The 22770-nt window shown below is 40.8% G+C and overlaps 1 long non-coding RNA gene across 1 annotated transcript in view; it reads right to left on the bottom strand.

Moving 5' to 3' along the window:
* Positions 1-2925: 2925 nt before the first annotated feature.
* Positions 2926-22770, bottom strand: part of LOC146006994 (uncharacterized) — a 40023-nt gene continuing 20178 nt past the window's right edge. Inside the window, exons 2-3 of the long non-coding RNA XR_014444171.1 lie at positions 3352-3491; positions 2926-3091 (exon numbers count right to left, since the gene is read on the bottom strand). This is a non-coding gene — a long non-coding RNA (uncharacterized LOC146006994). The remainder of the gene's footprint in view (positions 3092-3351; positions 3492-22770) is intronic.

Below are 22770 nucleotides of genomic sequence, written 5' to 3'. Positions count from 1 at the left end.
GGTGGCGTAAACTACTTTTGGGGGGACATTTCACTGTTCTGGGGTGTTTTGGGGGCTTTCTGGCCCATTTACCATTGTTCCCTATGATGATTTGGGGAAATTGAGGCATTTAACATTGTTCCCTATGGGAAATCGGGGGCATCGCGGGTACATTGAGCCATTTAACATTGTTTCCAATGGGGAAATCGTGGGCATCGCGTCTGCACCATTTAAGCCTTTTTTAGCCGCATACGACGCGACCGACTCGATTTTGACTGTTTTCAATGCATTTCAGTGGGAAAATCGGGGGCATCGCGTCGGTCGCGTCGTATACCACTAAAAATGACACCCGATGCCCACGATTGTGGCCGTGCTAGGAAACAAGTACCGATCTGTTTGAAGGGGATGTGAGCACGCACCCTCTTCTGGTGGCTGGCGTTTGGGGAATCGATCGCCAGACGCCCGCTAGAAGAGAGTGACTCCATCAGGAAGTGTTGCTGTTGGGAGTCATTCTATGGGCCTAGAATTTGGGTGCAGTTCTGTTTTTTTTTTACTCTCCTACATCTCTCAGTATATGCCCCAATAATGCTAATGTTTACCTTCATTGGTTAGTTGTCTACTTATTGCGTAGCTCTGTACAATTTTTTTAACTATGTACTATGATTGGTTAGTGGTGTATTTTGTTTGGTTAGCTATCTTTTATTGTCAAAAGTATACATTCATTGGTGAACGGTGTACTTCCATTGGTTAGCTGCATGCGCATATGGTTAGCTGTCTATGTCTATTGGTTATCTGTGTACTTCTATTGGAAAGCTCTGCTCTTATGGCCTGATTCAAACCTGATCACTGGGCTGCAAATCTTCAGAGCCCATCGATTAGGTAAACTCCACCCACACGGCCCATAACTCGCGAATTCCCGCCCATGTGCACAGCTGTGAATTTATTTGCAGCCATGCACATGAGGGGAAAATAATTTGCAATCACTCACAATCTAATGGTTTCCCCCTCTATTCCCAGGCGGCAGGATTGCATGCGGTACCATTCATAATTTGTAATGGATTATTTATAAATAAATAAAAAAAACTTGCGTAACTTTGAACTCTTTTTGCATTTTGGGTTGCATCTTGGGACCCAACATGCATTTTAAGTATCCAAAATACAGATCGAACCTATTAAATGTGAATAACCCATAAAGCAACTGTGTGCCTAGTCATCCTGTGGTGCCGCAAGACTCTTCTATGTGTGCCTCGGGTTGTAACCAAGGCCCAGTGTAAATTACTTAGGGTTAAAGTGATGGGAAAAACAAGTGGTAGTGGCTGCCAGTCATAAAACATGTGGATACTCAGAAGCATAAATGTACACCACATAACTAAATCTAAGGATGACAGAAAGGGCACTATTTACTGGATTTAATACTGTATTTAAAATTCATCCATAAATTATTTTTGCCCTGATAAAATCCAATACGCTAGGGTGCCGTTTTAAAAAGAGTTTGGGAATCTCTGCCATAAAGTAATATAAACATAATTTTTATATTATTAACATTTTTCTTTTTTTGTGGACAGTGATCAAATTTTATACAACAGCATTTATTTTAAGTAGTTTTAACATCCACATTTTTCTATCAAATATTTTTTTCCTAAACCTGTTTTATGGGGATTGCAGATTTTAAAAATCTTTCATAATCATTACAATATTGAACTGCTTACAACATTTTTTGTTGTTTCCAGATGGTACAAGTCAAACGAAATGTACTGTGAATATGTTCAAACTTTTAACTCCATCTGGTGCAACAAAACAATTGCAAAGTATTTTCAATATTTTTTATGTATACATCTAACACTATAATAATTGTAACATTAAATAATACTATTAAAACAAATTAACAGTGAAATAGCTTTCATGAAACTTTCAATTTACTTTTCTTTTGAAGTCAATTTGCCTATCATAGGAGTAACCACAGGCTTCGCAAGGGAATGTATAAAGGCATGCAGACGAGGCCAACTGTGAATACAGGGTTTAATTCAGACCTGACCGCAGGACAAATTTGTTCTCAAAATGGACAAAACAATGTGCACTGCAGGTGGCTCAAATCTAACATGTGCAGAGAGAGTTAGATTTGGGTGGGGCGTGTTCGAACTGAAAGTCCAAATTGCAGTGTAAAAATAAAGCAGCCAGTATTTATCCTGCACAGAAAACAAAATAACTCACCCAAATCTAACTCTCTCTGCACAGGTTATTTTTTGCCCCACATGCAGCGCAACATGGTTTTGCCCATTTTCAAAACAAATTTGTCCTGCAATCAGGTCTGAATTAGGCACACAGTCTTTTGTTTCCAAACATACAATTTAGCGGCGTTGCATATAACTCTAAAGCTGTGGACACACGGTGCGATTCTGGCTATCAATTTTGACTATAGGGTCAAAATTTTAAAGAAATTCTGAATTGCAGTGTTCAGCCACATTTGATGCCAATTCGATGCTGATTCGCTCCCCCATTTACTAGTCAGTATTGAATAGTAACATAGACTGTGCAGGCAAATCTATCTAGACTATCTCACCTGTAGTATGTATTTAGGCTAGGGCCAAATTGCAAAATAGTCTAAATCTTACTGCATCTAAAGTGCAGTTATCCAAAATCGAATAGTCAAAATTGGATAATAAAAAAAAAATCGAATCGAACCTGAAATCGCACTGTGTGTAAACACCTTTAGACAAAAAACTGTCTGCTTCAAAATCCAAGGAAAAATCCATATTATGCTTCATTATAATGTACAATTAGCTCTGTACTATACAATACTGTGAACAACCCAGCTATGGAACATACAGTACATACTGTATCTCTAGGAGGAGTCTCCTGACCAGAGTCATCAGCTCTTTCCTTCACTACACCAAACTTGTATCAATACTGAATCATTAAGTATTAAAATAAATCTCTTACTGTACAAATGGAGCCGCACTCATCAGAGAAGCTCCCATCGTGCCGCCCCTCATCCTGGGATGCGAAAGCGTGTGAGATGCTCCCGCCAGCTACAGCGTCATGGTGAGCTGTCGGCAACGCATAGAGCGGCTCCATCTTTTTCTCTACAAAAACCATAGCCATAAATGTAAATCTACAACAAAAATGGAACATAGTAAGTAGCTTAAAAGGAAACAAACTGTGCACAGTACAGTGTCAGAATAAGATCTAAAAAATCCACACTGTACTGCTGTAAGTGGACAAGTTGAGTTGATTATAGCAACTAATGAGCTTTGAGATTTTTAAGTATATTCTACAAAATGATAGTCGATTGGTTGTTATGATCAACTTGTCCACTTCTTCACTTTTTTACACTGCTAGACATGACTCCTTTAACAGAAGTATAAGCCATACCTTACATCAGTGGTTCTTAACCTTGTTTTGATATGTATCATATAATGTCAATGGGTGGGATGTAATGTGTTGTGAGTCCGGTGGCCGCTTGGAATGCTGGACGAACTCCGCTGGACGCCCGACTCACGATGCTTTTGATCCTTTTGAAATTAAAAATACAATCTCATGTCACAATAAGGTACAGTATATGTCTTTTAACACTATATTAGCTCTATATTTAAATATTTTATGTCATATTGGTTTTCAGTTCATTGGCAAAACAGAGTCTATATTAATAAATTAATTAAAAAAAAATCATTGTGCTTGATGCGGATGTTTAACAAATTAGTTCTTAGAATGAATAGTGATTTAGAGTAAAAAAAAGCACACTATAATTAAATGAATAATGACCTACTTATTTTTTAGCTGTCATACAATTTAGCATAATTGAAGACTGTATACTTGACTAGTCTTGTATAAACAGCAATAAATAGCATAAGAGGGGTGCGACAAGAATAAAAAGAGATATTTTCTGCAAGGTTAAACCTATTAGCAAACATAGGAAATTGGAAAACTGCTTGTAGCAATAAAATGTAAAACTTTTTAGAATCCAATATAATAAAAGAAAATAAAAAATTATAAAATAGAAAAAATAAAATAGAATAAAAGAAATATGAAATAAGTAATAATATTTTTATTATTTATTTCATCATTTTTTATTTAATTTTATTTTAATTTAATTCATTATTATTATTTTTGTATTTGATTTTGTATCCACATGCCCATAAATAATTGTTTATAATGAGAATTGGTAGATCCTTTACTAATCTATGTGTAGCTAATCGCGTAGAACCATTCTTTGCTACAGAACAAATAATGTGTTTAGCTTACTAGCAACAAAGAGTACACATTGTTGCAGGTGAAATTCTCCCTGAAATATGTAACAGAAAGTGCATTTGGAACCGAATATAGTGGTATCCTTCTGTAGTCTCTCTGTAAGTGTGAAATTTTAAATAGCAAAATGTGTTATATTTTCATTACTTTTTATCCATTTCTTTATTTTTATTTTGTTTATTTGTGTTTTTAAAATATATGCATACATAAAGGATCTTTCCTGTTTGAACAGTGCAAATAATCACCTGCAGACTAATACCCCTTTCACACCGCACTTGTTAAACGGTATATTGCCTTTTTTCCCCATTTTAAAACGTTTAAGGCTGCAGTGGGAAAGCGCCACGGTTCAGAGCCATTTTCTATGCAGCGAGAATGGCTCTGTTCTACCCGGTTAAAAAAAAAAAACGTCATGGGTCCGGAACCAGGACCCAGGGACCTACCTACGGGCTCAAGATAGGGAAGTATCAGTGTGTTTGTGTAATGTATGTATTAAACTTTTATTTTTCTGGGTTGTCAGTGTGTTTATATAACAATTTCTTGTACTGTGGAACTACAAGTGCCAAAGGGCCCTTTAATGCCCCGCATGCTGGGACTTGTGGTTCTCCAAGTCCCAGCATGCATGGGAGGCTTGCTGGGACTCATAGTTCCACAGTATAATACAATAGTTTTTCATCTTTTTTTACACAGAATCAGCCCGGTGACCACCGCTCCAGGGTCACCGGGGACAGCACCAGGCTTTAGCCTTTATTGAGGGGGTCCCCACTCCCCCAGGATAAAAAGTCTCCCCCCAACTGTGGCATTACCCTGCTGGCTGGTTGGGCCTGGGGCTGGTTCTTAAAATACGGGGGACCCCTACTCGGATGGCCTCGTGTACTTGTCTCTGGTAATCTGTGGGCATGGGAAATGGGGTAAAAAAAAGGGGGGTTTTGTCTCCTGGATGAAGTAAAAACTGCACCAAAAGTACAAAGTCCTGACGCTTACTAAAAAGAGATAAGGAATAAATAATAAAATTACTTCTTAACCAGCTGCAGCATGCATCAGATGAGTTCACTCGAGCTCATCAGAGGATATACAAAAAATACAACAATGTAATGCTTTGCGCTGCTGGTCAAATCAGTAGCTAATTAAATCTGCTGAGTAAATAGGACTGGACACACTGCTTGGATTGTATCAATTTTATATAATAATTTTTAAAAGGATATATCACACAATCTCAAATACATAGTCATAAAAATACAATGAAATAATATGAAAAATAAGAAAATATGAAAAATATAAATAAAGAAAATGCGCAAAAATGTAGAAATAATTAAGAATAATCGATTTCAATAGAGTGATATTTTAAGTATGAGGTCTCCAGTTAGTTGGATGATAAAAGAGTGCTGGTAGTACTGACACTTAAATGTCTAGTAATGGGGTCCACACAATGTGAAATTAAGGGTAACAAGGAATAATATGCCACGATGTTGAAGAAAGCCAATCCTTTTAGCATGTGAGCATAACACGCAAATGGTAAGTCGGAGGCAGTCTATTAGTGCTCTAGGCACTATTTATATAGATATTGTCCTTGTAAGATAAGGATGGGGAGCATGAGAAGTAGTAAGTTGCTCACCTAATATGTGCGGTATCCAATTCAGAATGAGCACCGGTAATTGTGCAGCTGTGCGGCTGTTGGTAGAAGAGAGCCGGTAAATGGATTTGTTCAAGCCACGCCGGTCCTGGAGTGTCCAGTGATGTTGGATGGACAATTAACGGTGTCCGTGCTGGAAGGCTTGTGAGCTGGCAGCAGTTCCAATGGGGGATGCGCTAGATAACGTGTAGCGTGGTCCGGCTAAGTCTCGTTGGACATTCAGGAGACCTCACACTGAGTTTGCTGACATCAACGCGTTTGGTAGCCACTTGTGTGCTGGCAACTTTTTCAAGACGGATACAGCTTCACAGCCCAGAGACTATTTATAGGCTGGAGTGTCACTCTTGGTATTCAATTAAATCATTAGGGTTTGTAACATATATGTATTGAGATGTTGTTCTATTCAAGTGACATCATCATTGCATGACACAATACAAGATTACTATGAAAAAAACATTAATTAATGTAGTATGTTTTTAACACAATGTGTATATGGACATTTTGCAATTAATATGGGTGGTTTTAAAATGTGATTATGTCGTGCTTGCATTTGCACTAAATAAATAGTACGCACACATAAACACAGGTAAAGGTCTAAAAATGCCATATTGGTACTAAACATGTTGTAAGGGTTAATGTAAATTGCAAGTAATGTGTTTAAGCATAAAATTGCATTTAATTGACTGTAATAAAAACTAATATATAACATAAGAGTTAGTCTAATTGGATATTTGTTTCATGTGGTTGAAGAATGACTTCCAAATGGATTAGTGCTGTGGTTGGAAAAACGCCAACTCAGTGCGTATGGTCGCCTGCCCGTCCTTTCGGACGCAGAAATACTGTGATAAATATTTGAGTTTCGACCGCACACGGTCCTGTGGATGCATACCGACGCCACTCCCTCTTATGTGGAAGTCCGTACGAATGGACGCAGCCGACATGTAGGCGTGTGTTCTCTTACCGTACCGATGTGCTGTGCGTTCGGTCATTTCCGAAAGAATGCACATCCGAAAGAGTGAACTAGTATAAGGGTCATAGTTCCTTAACATATAGGAAGTTAATATCTTCTTGTTTAATATCTCAAATACAATGAGTTTCCATGTTTTAGCCAACCTTTAATTTGTATATAATAGACAGTTAATAATACTGTATCATTACTGGTCTCTTTATTGCTGGCAGAAGATTAGTTATTGGAAGCTGCTGTACCAATGTTAAATGATACATTTCATCGTAATTGTGTATAGATTCATTGGCTTGACATGTTATAGATAAAACTAGTAAAATATGTAATCTTAACTATCAAATTTCATCCTTTCAGATTGGTGGAAGTGAGATCTCATCTTTGTATTGTGACAGATGTCACTGCAGTGGACCCTTTTTTAATGATTGTTTACAGACACTAAAGTTTGATGGCCTGTGTCCTATAAAACTATCCAAATAGATACTGGTGGACTTTATTTATGGCTCCTACAAGAATTAAATCTTGGACAAAAGAAATAACTAGAGTTGCAGAATACCGATTAAATGGAACAAGTATATTGTGAAATAAATACCTGAAATTAAGTATATCAAAATAGAACCAGTATATATAAAATTATATATAAATATATTTATACAGTATATGTAAAAATGTTCATAAAAACACACATGTACAAAGCATTTCTTTTTGCAACAATTGTCATACATACGAGAGGTGTGCAATAAGTTTCCAAATGTACAGTAGACTCAATATGACTATTTGGTTGTGTACTTTCACCACTCTGAAATGTCAAGGTTCAAAATCATAAATACAGTAAGCAGCACTGCACACTGAAGAAGTCAGCATTATTCCCCTATTTCATGAACTCCTAATGGAGCTCAACAGATGCCTCTGGAGAGCCATGATCTATGACTAGAGGGGCCTGTGACAGTCCCTGGAAGATGTGAAGATTGTGTAGTGTGTAATACCCCTTAATTGAGAAATGAAGGGAGATAATTAATGAATGATAAGGTGTTTTTATTCAAATTAATAAAGGTGTAATTATAAGGAGTGGGGAATGTCCTCTTGATGAGGAAGGGTAAAAAGCCTTGTAATTGCACACAGGTAGGATACCTCACCGTCACTCACTTGGGGAAAGGGATATCAGGAGGGGGTCCTAGAGCCTTGTGTCATCAAATGGAATGGCCCGGCTGAATGTCCGGTGGAAGGGACCTCTGCTGTGTGCAGGGAGAGCCCCTAGGGGGATGGGGGTATCAATGGATCCCTTTATTTACCATAAATCACAATATGGACTTGTACACTGATTGAGCTGCACACAGAAAGTGACATAAGTCCATATTGTGATTTATGGTAAATAAAGAGATCCGTTAATAACTTGCATAGTTTTTCTGGATAAAGAAGCCTATAAGGACAAGATTATGAGACAGTTAACCGATTCAAATACATACAAAAAGATGAGGGAATCCAATGGATGCCATTAAAAAGAAATTGGGGAATTTTTTAGAAGTGTATACTAAAAAAGGAGTTATCATGCAGGAAATAAAGGAATATATAGATATACAGTCCCCGGCCATACCGGTAATATATGTATTGCCGAAAATACACAAGAATCAGGAGAAACCACCTGGTTGAACCTATTGGGGCAGGGACAGGATCTGTGTTATCAAACCTGTCACATTATATTGACTCCCTGTTACAGCCTTTAGTACAAAAGATTCCCTCATTTCTAAAGGATACCATTTCTGTACTCCAAGACATGGCCGAAATTACATGGAGGGACGATTATATTCTAGTTACTTCAGATGTAACCTCCTTGTATACCATAATTAGGCATGACTTTGGGTTAAAAGCTGTTGAATTCTTTTTGGACCTTGAAGATATGTCTAGTGATTCCAAGAGTTTTATTCTGAAGGGTATCTCTTTGATTTTATCTAACAATTTTTTGGTATGAAGATACTTTTTACCTTCAATTGACAGGAACTGCCATGTGCACCAGGCTGGCACCAAGCTACACCAACCTTTTTATGGCGTGGTGGGAGGCTAACTCCGTATGGAGTGGTCACCCATTTGGTGCCGGCCTGGTGTCCTGGCGAAGGTACATTGATGATATCCTGTTTATTTGACAGGGTAATCGATCAGAACTGGATTTATTTTGTGAACATTTAAATAACAACCTTGTACACATTAACCTCTCTTTTGAGATAAGCACCCTTCACGTAAATGTTTTGGATCTGAATATTTATATAGAAGGAGGGGTTGTAAAAACTAAAAATTACACAAAAAGTACAAATTGCAACTCTTATATACCCTATGAGAGTAATCATAATAAAAATTGGATAATAAGTGTGGATAGTTAGTGTGCCCAAAAGCCAGTTTTTCGGATACGCAGCAATTGTACGGATATGGATGTGTATAATACCCAAGCTGAAATTATGAGTAACCAATTTGTCGCTAAGGGCTATGATCCAAATGTTGTAAAGGAGGCTCACAAAGAAGGTGCCAAATTGGATAGAAACAAAGCTATCGATAAGAGCCGAATTAAAAAGGTGGGACAAAGTCGAGGTGTCCCTTTTATCACCAAATATAAAAATCAATATAGACAAATTGAACAGGTCATTAGTAAACATTGGGATGTGCTAGGTAATGATCCCCTTTTAAAGAACCATATAGGGGAGACTCCAAACTTCATATATAGAAGAGCTGAAATTTTGAAAGATCTGATAGTTAGGAGTGCTATCAACATCCTAAAACCAGGAACTACTATCAACACCAAGGTTTTTTTTCATTGCGGCAATTGCAGCATGTGTTAGACATTCAAGTCAAAGGAGACTAAATTTGTGGAATTTAAATCACAACAGACAAATAAAACCTTTGAAATAAGAGAATTCATTGCATGTGATATTAAATATTGTATATATTTATTGAGCTGTTCTTGTAACAAGCAGTATGTTGGAAGAACTTCCAGTGCACTAAAGACTCAGTTGGCAGAGCATATTAGCAATATTAGAAAAGGAGTGGAAACGCACAATGTTTCCTTACATTTTAAGAATGTGATCCAACACATATTACTGCTAGTTATGGGATCAAGTCTATTCGATCAAATTGGAGAAAGAATGATAAGGATGAGAAACTGGCACAAACTGAAATGCAATATATTTACAATTTAAAGACATTGATACCTGGGGACTAAATGTAGATGTGGAACGAAAATGCTTGTTATAAATACAGTATATTGGAAGTTGTAATGATCTATACTAATATCCTTTATCTTTCTTCTATGATGTTCTGAAACATTGACATAATGGAGTGGTTCTGTACAAAGACTCTAGGAACCATCTTTTGGAAGCTTTGTTGTATCGAGGGGGAATAAACTAACGGCAGTTCAACAGCGTGCCAATTACCGGAAGTAAGCGAACTTCCGGGACGGACCTCCCGGATATTGTCATCAAAGCCGGGGGAGAGCCGCGTCTGCCGGATACACGTGAACACCGGAAGTGGTCAGTGATACCGGAGAATTACCATGTGGCAGCCAGACACTTAAACACCTGGACTGGACGGTGAAACGGAGCACCATTAGACTTTGTATTTAGAATGAATTGCAGGATATATGTTGTTGTATATAATATGTATTTAATGTGTTTTTAATGTATGTATACTCGATTAGGAACTGTTTTAATTAGCATGAGATTCCATGTTTTATGTTGTGCCGACCCTAGGTAGGTATAAAAAATTTACTTCACCCTGAGGAAGAACTATCAGTTTGAAACGTGTTGGTGTTTTATGGGAATTTCTTGACTTTGGGACCTCACTTTAATCCATGGTAACACTCTATGGACGGACTCTGTTTGAAGTCTCTATAATCCGGATTTGGAGGCTGGGAGAGGCTTTTTTGAAGTGTTGTACCCATATTCCATGAAGTCTTTGTTTTTTATCTATTAAATTTTTAAAACGTTTTGGATGTTGAAGTGTATTTTCCTGTTGGAAGAACAAGAATAAATATACCTTTGCCTGCACATAGGGACCATTGCTTTGATGAGTCTATATCTTTATGGGGTTTGGAAATTGATAAAGAAACCTTTATGTGTAATTCGTTGAGCTAGTCTGGGTGTGTGTCGTAGGACTCCCTGAAAAGTAACCCTAATTAATTGTCTAATGAGAGGATTCTCTACTCTTCCTATATTTGGAAATTAGGAGCAAGCATCATCTTCTTGCGAGAGGATTGCTTTGAATATATCCTGGGAACTGCGCAGTGGAGCTGAGCTATAGTGTTTGTGAGGACTGGAGTCTGCGACTGTGTGTATAACTCCACCCAGTGTTATACACACAGTCACAGACTGACAGTTCTGGCTATATATATATATATATATATATATATATATATATATATATATATATATATATATATATATATATATATATATATATATATATATATATATATATATATATATAGATAGATACGTGCATAGACCGCACTCACACTTAATTATTTGTATGTAACTGCGGGGTGCCAGACAAGAGATAAACGTGATGAACGAGTATCCCAGTAATAGTCCGAGGTGTATCCACACCTGTTGAGGTGTGGAATGTCAGGCACTCGCCTAATAATAATCAATTCAGAGGGTCAGGTAAAATCCAAAGATTGTGCAGTTTTAATTCAACTATCCAGTATAGTCATATTTGTCTCATGCAGTAAAAGAATATGCCCCGACGTTTCTGTCCTGGGTAGACGGACCTTTCTCAAGGAGCCTGTAACATTTATAACATTGCATTCAGTGAACAATTGAAAACAGCACTAAAAAACATTCAAATGAAAACAATTGGTGAAAAAACAAAGTCTTACTTTTCAATGAAAGAGACTAGCAATCAATGGAGATCAGGTAAGAAAAACACCCATGGTGCCTGGAGCTGCTGCTAAATAGCACTGCCCGGGCCCGGCTATTTATCCCCCCTAACAGCTGATTAGACAGAGCGTGGAAACCGCGTCCACGCTCTGACAGCGCTACTTCCGGCGTCACCGGGAGTTCGGGACCGGAAGTCGCGCGTATTGACCCGCATCAGTGGAACGCACGGCAGTAGGCGTGCGTGTGTGTATGTTTTGAAACAGAGCCGCGCGAAGCGGGTTCCGTGTGCTTTTAACTACAAAGTATCAATACACTGGCGGTCATAATGTTACTACAGGAGAGAGAAAAGCCGGGGGTTGTGTTACAATCGCCAGCATTTGATGTAGGTGAACTATATTTAATTTAAGAGCGCACGCTAGTGCAGTGCATTCTGTGAATAAGTATTGGAATGCTAGAAGCTAATTGCTGGCTATTATCAAGTTGGACTCTAATTGGACAGGGATAAGGAGAATTTTTATGAAAACGTTTTTTATCTAACTGGTCATTTTATATATTTTTATAAAGAGTTTTATTTTTAATTTTTATTTTTTATTTTTATGTTTTTATTGTCGACATGTGTGTCAACAGTTTAAAAAAAAATTTTTTATATATGTTTTATAGAAAAAATCGTAATGAGGGAAATGAGCGCAGTACATACTTAATGCTATCCTCTAAAAAGGGAGCCAAATTCTGGATTACAAAATTTTTTTTTTATGGGTGAGAAAGGGATCTAGTTAAAGAAAACATAGCGTGTACAGAGATAATTAATGCTGTTAAGGTGTTTTAAAATCATCTGGGGGAAGACATTTCATATTAAGGTATACAAGTTCTTAAGGAGAACTAGCATATCCTATTATACGGAATTTAGGCAGCCCTAGCTGGGACCTAGTCTGGTTGGTTTAACGGGGTACAATGAGAATCGGTGGAGATAGTCTACACAGAAATCTTGTTCTCTGTTCTAGTGAATTACAATAAATGGGACATGATGCCAGGTAAGAAGTTACAATAAGTTACAATAAATGGGACATGATGTCAAACAATATATTCCCATTCTAAGTGATGTAATGGTCAAGTAGGAATAAGAAAAGAGTCAGAGGAAATACAGATGGCAGTTCGAGAGTAGGTCCAATAGTGCTGGGATTCTTATTTCAGGAAGATGTTATAGGGGTTGTTTTCGTTTAGGCCTCGTGGGGCCAGAGTTCCCAATTGGTGAATCCACCTACTTTCTCTTTTCTTTAATAAAAGTCCTCGGTCACCTCCTCGTGTGGGCGGAGGAATCCAGTCTATCAAACGACATCGGAGGGACGAAACTTGATGACCAGCTAGTAAAAAGTGGCGAGGAATCGGGAGTTCTGCTTTTCCAGTCTCAAGGGCGGATCTAACTGAGTTTCGGTGGTTTGCCATACGCTCACGGAATTTGCGGGATGTCATCCCTACGTATGCAAGACCACATGGGCAGACCAACAGATAAACCACATGGTCCATCTGACAGTGGAGTCGGTGTCTTATTTTAATCGCCTTGCCCGAGTGGGGGTGTGGAAAAGTGGCCCCTGGGATCAAACTATTGCACGTCGTGCATCCCGTGCACCGGAAGCACCCTGGTCTCCTAGAGTGCAACCAGGTGGTGTTTTGTTCTACACAAGGTGTTGCCATGGGTCTCATCAAGATTTCTTTGAGGTTCGGCCCTTTCTTGTATGCCATCATTGGTGGTCCGAGTCGTTGTAGTTTTAATGTATGGTCAGAGGCGACAATCGGCCAGTGTTTTCTGATACTTTTCTGGATGTCGGCTGACGCGTGGTCATATGTGTTGACATAGATCATCCTAGATGTTGTTTTGGGACGTGTTACTGCGGTGGATCCAGCTTGTTTAGTAGTGATGTTACGTCGAGCTTTAAACAAGCATCTGTCAAGAGTGGATTTAGTGTATCCCCTTTGGATGAATCTGTCAGTCATCTCAGTTAATTGGATCTCCATGGTTGAAGGCATGCTGTTGTTCCTCATTACCCTCATATACTGAGATATGGGGAGATTCTCCTTAAGAGAAAGCGGATGCTGACTCTCAACGGAAAGCAGGGTGTTGCGATCTGTTGCTTTGCGGTATACACTAGTCTGCAGAATACCATTCGAGAGAGTCACCGTGATATCCAGAAAGTTTATGGATTTTGGCTCGATGACATGTGAGAGTCTGATTGGACTGGATAAATTATTCAATTCAAAGACCATTTCATGAAATTCTTCGGGTGTACCGGACCAGATGAGAAAGATATCATCTATGAATCTTTTGTAGTACTTAATGTGCTCTTGATGTTTCGCTAGTATGTTGGTGACTTCATAATCGCACATGTACAATCCTGCATAAGCAGGGGCTAGATTCGAGCCCATTGCGGTACCCGATACCTGCACATAGTACTTATTATTGTATAAAAAATGATTGCATGTTAATATAAGATGGGCCAGATCAGTCAAGAAAGTTGTCGGAGGTGTACAGACGGGTCTCTCATCCAATTTCTCCCGGAGGACCCGAAGGCCATCACTGTGAGGAATGACGGTATATAGAGAGCTAACGTCCATGGTAGCCAGGTATAGCTCCCCCACTAGATCAATTTGTTTAAGCTTCTCTATAAAATCCTCCGTGTCTCGAATATATGTCGCGCTAGTGGTGATCAGCGGTTGCAAGTGATGGTCGACAAATTTCGCCAGGGGTTGTAGTAGGGAGGCTCTAGCGGAAATGATTGGCCTGCCCGGGGGTTGAGTCACTGATTTATGTATTTTTGGTAAGGTGTAAATAATAGGACATACCGGAAAGTTAACTGTTAAAAACTCATGATTCTCCTTAGATAACCAACTAGCTGAAAGTCCTCTTTGGAGTAAGTTGTCCACTTGTCTCTTAAACTCCAGGATTGGATTCTGTTTCACTAGCTTATAGGTGTTAGTGTCGGCGAATTCCCGCATGATTTCATCATGGTACTGTTGCCAGTCTTGAAGGACAACAACACCCCCCTTGTCGGCCGGTCTTATTACCAGATTAGTGTTCCTCTTTAATTAATTTAGGGCGACCCGTTCCTCCATATTAAGATTAAAGAACCGAGGTTTCTCAGGGAGCCATTGGGTGTCTTGTTCGACTAATCTATTAAAGGTCTTGATGCTCGGATTTGTCGAGCTAGGGTCGAAGATGGAGGGTGGTCTGAACTTAGATCTGTTGATTGGGGTCTCTGAGTCTCCAAATTGTTCTCGCAATCTGAGTTTGCGACTGAATTTAAGTATGTCTATTGAAGTCTCGAATTTATCATGAGTAGATGTAGGTACAAATGATAGGCCCTTTGATAAAACCGATGTCATTGCAGATGTTAGTGGAGTGGAAGATAAGTTGTAGATCAGGTCAGGACTGGTTTCATGATTCTTTTTCCGAGAACCTCCGCGGCGAGGGTGTGGTCTGCGCCCCTTCCTCTTGGACATCGGGGAGGCTTTTCTTATCTGAATACCATAGGAAGCGACATATCCCTAGAGGTTTCAGAGTCCCCAACGTACCCACAATTGGGAGAAATAACCCCACATTCTGCAATTCGAGACTTCAATAGACATATTTAAATTCAGTCGCAAACTCAGATTGCGAGAACAATTTGGAGACTCAGAGACCCCAATCAACAGATCTAAGTTCAGACCACCCTCCAGTTTATATAGTTTGATCCCAGGGGCCACTTTTCCACACCCCCACTCGGGCAAGGCGATTAAAATAAGACACCGACTCCACTGTCAGATGGACCATGTGGTTTATCTGTTGGTCTGCCCATGTGGTCTTGCATACGTAGGGATGACATCCCGCAAATTCCGTGAGCGTATGGCAAACCACCGAAACTCAGTTAGATCCGCCCTTGAGACTGGAAAAGCAGAACTCCCGATTCCTCGCCACTTTTTACTAGCTGGTCATCAAGTTTCGTCCCTCCGATGTCGTTTGATAGACTGGATTCCTCCGCCCACACGAGGAGGTGACCGAGGACTTTTATTAAAGAAAAGAGAAAGTAGGTGGATTCACCAATTGGAAACTCTGGCCCCACGAGGCCTAAACGAAAACAACCCCTATAACATCTTCCTGAAATAAGAATCCCAGCACTATTGGACCTACTCTCGAACTGCCATCTGTATTTTCTCTGACTCTTTTCTTATTCCTACTTGACCATTACATCACTTAGAATAGGAATATATTGTTTGACATCATGTCCCATTTATTGTAACTTATTGTAACTTCTTACCTGGCATCATGTCCCATTTATTGTAATTCACTAGAACAGAGAACAAGATTTCTGTGTAGACTATCTCCACCGATTCTCATTGTAGTCGACACATTATACCCCGTTAAACCAACCAGACTAGGTCCCAGCTAGGGCTGCCTAAATTCCGTATAATAGGATATGCTAGTTCTCCTTAAGAACTTGTATACCTTAATATGAAATGTCTACCCCAAGATGATTTTAAAACACCTTAACAGCATTAATTATCTCTGTACACGCTATGTTTTCTTTAACTAGATCCCTTACTTACCCATAAAAAAAAATGTTTGTAATCCAGAATTTGGCTCCCTTTTTAGAGGATAGCGCTCATTTCCCTCATTACGATTTTTTCTATAAAACATATATAAATTTTTTTTTAAACTGTTGACACACATGTCGACAATAAAAACATAAAAATAAAAATTAAAAATAAAACTCTTTATAAAAATATATAAAATGACCAGTTAGATAAAAAACGTTTTAATAAAAATTCTCCTTATCCCTGTCCAATTAGAGTCCAACTTGATAATAGCCAGCAATTAGCTTCTAGCATTCCAATACTTATTCACAGAATGCACTGCACTAGCGTGCAGTCTTAAATTAAATATAGTTCACCTACATCAAATGCTGGCGATTGTAACACAACCCCCGGCTTTCCCCTCTCCTGTAGTAACATTATGACCGCCAGTGTATTGATACTTTGTAGTTAAAAGCACACGGAACCCGCTTCGCGCGGCTCTGTTTCAAAACATACACACACGCATGCACGCCTACTGCCGTGCGTTCCACTGATGCGGGTCAATACGCGCGACTTCCGGTCCCGAACTTCCGGTGACGCCGGAAGTAGCGCTGTCAGAGCGTGGACGCGGTTTCCACGCTCTGTCTAATCAGCTGTTAGGGGGGATAAATAGCCGGGCCCGGGCAGTGCTATTTAGCAGCAGCTCCAGGCACCATGGGTGTTTTTCTTACCTGATCTCCATTGATTGCTAGTCTCTTTCATTGAAAAGTAAGACTTTGTTTTTTCACCAATTGTTTTCATTTGAATGTTTTTTAGTGCTGTTTTCAATTGTTCACTGAATGCAATGTTATAAATGTTATAGGCTCCTTGAGAAAGGTCCGTCTACCCAGGACCGAAACGTCGGGGCATATTCTTTTACTGCATGAGACAAATATGACTATACTGGATAGTTGAAATAAAACTGCACAATCTTTGGATTTTACCAGACCCTCTGAATTGATTATTATTAGGCGAGTGCCTGACATTCCACACCTCAACAGGTGTGGATACACCTCGGACTATATATATATATATATATATATATATATATATATATATATATATATATATATATATATATATATATATATCAACTCCAAGTCTGCCGGCACTCAATGTGAATTTGCAGGTACAGCGGGCCCTGGTGCCCAATAGTAAAGTAATACAATGTCCAAAATCAATGGCACTCCGGAGGCAGGTATAGACAAAAGAAAAGCGTGTATTTAGGAAACAAGCTTTCGGGGTTTGATCCCCTTCATCAGGATACACTACAGCAAAAGACACACAGCACATAACATACATAAATACCTGACCGCAGATCTCACCTCACCACGCCGTCCAATGCCCGGGCGCACGCACCTCTCGCCGGAAGACGGGACTTGATGACGTCATCTGACCACGTCTCAGCTACGCCGCCGTTGCTAAGCAACGAGCGGCGCTTGCGTTCCAGCGCAGTCCACGACGCCATCCTCCTCACTTCCTGGTAGCGCTATGGACCCTGCAAGGCTGGCGGAGAGGGGAGAAACACGGATTAATATACAAACAGTGACAAAACCTAAATAAATACAAACATCAACAAGGGATGGGGCACAGGGGGAGCAAAGAAAATAATATATATGTACAAAAACTCAGCAGTAAGTACAGACAGGAACAAATCATTGGAGTCTCAGGTGACCGCATTCCAACTAATTTTATCATTTAACCCGTTAGGGGAAATTGTGTTAAGGCGAAAAATCCAACGTGACTCGGTAATAAGCAGGCGCTTTGCCCTATCACCGCCACGTAATGAATCTTTAATATGATCGATGATAAAATATTTGAGTGAGGACAATGGGTGTCCAGCACTCTTAAAGTGGCGTGCCACAGGTTGGTCCACAGATCTGCCAGCTAGTGACAGATCTATGGCAGACCTGTGTAACCCCATTCTAACACGGAAGGATTGGGTGGTCTGGCCCACATAATAAAGGCCACAAGGGCACGTTAAAATGTAGACCACATACTCTGACCTACAGTTTAACACATGACGGATGTCATAGTGTTTATCCAAATGTGGGTGCTTAAATGTCTTGCATGGCACAAGGTGTCTGCAAGTGGTACAGTTATAGCAACTGTAGCAGCCAGGGGGTTTAAAGTAAACATTTGTGGGCCTTGGGGCATTTAAGCCCGTGATGTCTGCTCTCACCAGACGATCACGCAGATTACGGCCTCTCCTAAAGGCTGCTAATGGTCATACAGTTTTAAGCACTGGAAGATCAGGGTCATTTTTTACAATAGGCCAGAGGGCCTTGGTTGCATACTGTAAAATCGGGCTGGCTACTGAATAAGTGCTGGTCCATGGAATAATGTTCTGAGTACTCCGGTGTCTAGCCTGTAGTAGCTCAGTACGCACAGTGGAAAGGACCTGATCTTTTTGTTGCAACAATAAGCCAGCCTTGCAGGGTCCATAGCGCTACCAGGAAGTGAGGAGGATGGCGTCGTGGACTGCGCTGGAACGCAAGCGCCGCTCGTTGCTTAGCAACGGCGGCGTAGCTGAGACGTGGTCAGATGACGTCATCAAGTCCCGTCTTCCGGCGAGAGGTGCGTGCGCCCGGGCATTGGACGGCGTGGTGAGGTGAGATCTGCGGTCAGGTATTTATGTATGTTATGTGCTGTGTGTCTTTTGCTGTAGTGTATCCTGATGAAGGGGATCAAACCCCGAAAGCTTGTTTCCTAAATACACGCTTTTCTTTTGTCTATACCTGCCTCCGGAGTGCCATTGATTTTGGACATTGTATTACTTTACTATTGGGCACCGGGGCCCACTGTACCTGCAAATTCACATTGAGTGCCGGCAGACTTGGAGTTGTTATAGTACCACTGGGGGACACTTGTTGTTCCTGCAGAGGTGTGTTGCAAGGCACCTGGACGCCTATTTTGGACTTCCTTATTTTTCCCGGCTACTATTGCATTTATCCCTGGCCCGTATATAACATCATTATGGAGCCAACGGGGGTTATGCCATCTCAAGACATGACAGGATGTCAGAACCCGTCTGTCTCAATTGGAGATACTTTCTCCTTCTCTGCAGTACAAATCAGTAACATTTTATTTGAGGAGGAACCTGCCCTAAATCAGGCTGTACTGAACATGGATGAACTTCAAAATCATCTGTTCAAACTTCACAGACGTGAAATTGATTTCCATCTGCACGGCTCCTCCTTATCAGACTACTACCGTGCTCATAAAATACCACGGGGTTTTCGTATCCGCAACATTCCGACTATCGGAAGGCACAATCCGGACTTTGTCCGGAAATGGATTGGCATTCTGAATCGGGCATCTCTGGATTTGATGGTCCTCGTTATTGAGGAGTCTGGACGTGAACTCCAGATTGCCAAAAACAAAATTGCTGCCCTTCAGACAGAACATCATAAGACTCTCTCTGATCCCATCAATGCTGCCAGTATACTTAAACTGGAGCAGCAATGTGAAACATACAGAAGAGATTTACTGAAGTTTAAACGAAATAAACGTCAGACAGTCGACACAGACTATGACGAGAACAGGGTGTACGGTTGGTTAATTGGTGAATCCCCAAAACGCTCTGACGGTGGCCAACGACGACGCAAACCTTGGCAACAGAAATATCGCAACCGCCAAGGAAACTCCAATATGACAAGTGATAGCGACTTTGGAGTATCGGAATCAGATGATGCCACTGATTCCCAAAGTGTCCCTTTAGATCAAACAGCCTCCACTTCAACCAAAGGAAGAAGAGGCCGGCCACCCGCAGGGGCAAACAAAACAACAGAAATAAGACGCAACCCTCCGCGGATTGTAGGGACGAAGAAACCTTAATTTTCAACCTATCAAGCCGCACCCTGTCCCCTGAGGAAACTTCGGTACTCACCAAGGGACTCTCTTTTGTACCAACGAATTTCTTTAATGATTTTGACTGGCGCTGTGATCATCACAGGTTCATGAGGAAGTTACGTCTCAAAGAATTTTTTCAGTTTAGACCTAGCCCTCCCTCAACTGGCATTTTTGAGGACTTTTTGAAATCAGGTTCAGGATCGAAATTTGATCCAATCTCGACTAACCCGTCAATTAAAACCTTCGGCAGGCTGCTAGATGACTCTGTCAACCGCTTCACTCAGGCACCTGGCAAGGTGACCAAAAATTTGTCTTCTAGCGAGACGATGGCCCTCAAAAAACTAAGCAGTTATGAGGATATCACGATTAGGCCCGCGGATAAGGGCGGAGCCATCGTGATCCAAAACATCGATGATTATCGCGAAGAAGTGTATAAGCAGCTAGCTGACGAAGCAGTCTATCTCAAGTTGACTGGCGATCCAACCAAAAGATATCAAAGAGAATTATCCTCTATTTTGTCTGCAGCAGTTGACGAGGGCCTGTTACCATCCAAAGTCCGTGATAGGATATTCACGGCGTCCCCGGTGGTACCTGTTCTGTATACTTTACCTAAGTTGCACAAGGATGCAATGAAACCACCGGGGCGTCCTATAATTTCTGCACGGAACTCCCTCTATCAGCCTGTGTCACAGCTGCTAGACCACATTCTGCAACCCTTGCTGAGTCTATGATCGTCTTTTCTGAAGGACACTACTAGTTTTTTGAAATTGTTACTGGACATTCCCATTGTCCCTCCTGGCACACTGATGTGCTGCTTGGATGTATCTAGCCTATACACCTCGATACCCCACAGTGGAGGCCTAAGGGCCGTTGAATTATTTCTAAACCAACACCTTGATGCTACAACCTTCAACCATCAGCTTTTCTTGAAATTACTTAGCCTGACTCTGGAACGTAATTTTTTCTTATTTGATGGCAGCTTTTATCTGCAGCTACGGGGGTGCGCCATGGGATCCGCGGTAGCACCCTCGTATGCGAATATTTTTATGTTTTATGAAGAAGATTTGATGTTCCTGAATTGTCATGATGTTAGTAAGCATCTCCTCCTGTACACCCGTTACATTGACGATATTTTCGTGCTATGGACGGGTGGACAGGAGGCATTTGATGCTCTTATGGTTGATGTGAATTCCAGGGATTCTACAATCAAATTCACATATACTTGTAGTACTACTACAGCTCACTTCCTGGATGTAGCAGTGTCTATTGCGGACAACCAATTGTCCACAGATGTGTAGTATAAAGATGTTGGTAGAAATACCTTTTTGCTATCCTCTAGCCATCACCCGCCTGCTCTCAAACGGGGCCTTCCAAGGTCTCAGATGTTGAGAGTAGCAAGAGTGATTAGTGATCCTTCTCTGTTACCTGATAGGTTGGATCAGTTGGTGAATAAATTCCTTGCTAGGGGTTATGAGCATAAGTTATTGTTGCAACAAAAAGATCAGGTCCTTTCCACTGTGCGTACTGAGCTACTACAGGCTAGACACCGGAGTACTCAGAACATTATTCCATGGACCAGCACTTATTCAGTAGCCAGCCCAATTTTACAGTATGCAACCAAGGCCCTCTGGCCTATTGTAAAAAATGACCCTGATCTTCCAGTGCTTAAAACTGTACGACCATTAGCAGCCTTTAGGAGAGGCCGTAATCTGCGTGATCGTCTGGTGAGAGCAGACATCACGGGCTTAAATGCCCCAAGGCCCACAAATGTTTACTTTAAACCCCCTGACTGCTACAGTTGCTATAACTGTACCACTTGCAGACACCTTGTGCCATGCAAGACATTTAAGCACCCACATTTGGATAAACACTATGACATCCGTCATGTGTTAAACTGTAGGTCAGAGTATGTGGTCTACATTTTAACGTGCCCTTGTGGCCTTTATTATGTGGGCCAGACCACCCAATCCTTCCGTGTTAGAATGGGGTTACACAGGTCTGCCATAGATCTGTCACTAGCTGGCAGATCTGTGGACCAACCTGTGGCACGCCACTTTAAGAGTGCTGGACACCCATTGTCCTCACTCAAATATTTTATCATCGATCATATTAAAGATTCATTACGTGGCGGTGATAGGGCAAAGCGCCTGCTTATTACCGAGTCACGTTGGATTTTTCGCCTTAACACAATTTCCCCTAACGGGTTAAATGATAAAATTAGTTGGAATGCGGTCACCTGAGACTCCAATGATTTGTTCCTGTCTGTACTTACTGCTGAGTTTTTGTACATATATATTATTTTCTTTGCTCCCCCTGTGCCCCATCCCTTGTTGATGTTTGTATTTATTTAGGTTTTGTCACTGTTTGTATATTAATCCGTGTTTCTCCCCTCTCCGCCAGCCTTGCAGGGTCCATAGCGCTACCAGGAAGTGAGGAGGATGGCGTCGTGGACTGCGCTGGAACGCAAGCGCCGCTCGTTGCTTAGCAACGGCGGCGTAGCTGAGACGTGGTCAGATGACGTCATCAAGTCCCGTCTTCCGGCGAGAGGTGCGTGCGCCCGGGCATTGGACGGCGTGGTGAGGTGAGATCTGCGGTCAGGTATTTATGTATGTTATGTGCTGTGTGTCTTTTGCTGTAGTGTATCCTGATGAAGGGGA

Source organism: Crinia signifera, chromosome 6 (genome assembly GCF_055691185.1).
Source record: "Crinia signifera chromosome 6, ASM5569118v1, whole genome shotgun sequence".
NCBI classification, from domain to species: Eukaryota; Metazoa; Chordata; class Amphibia; order Anura; family Myobatrachidae; genus Crinia; species Crinia signifera.
This window is presented reverse-complemented; position numbering and strand designations above follow the sequence as displayed.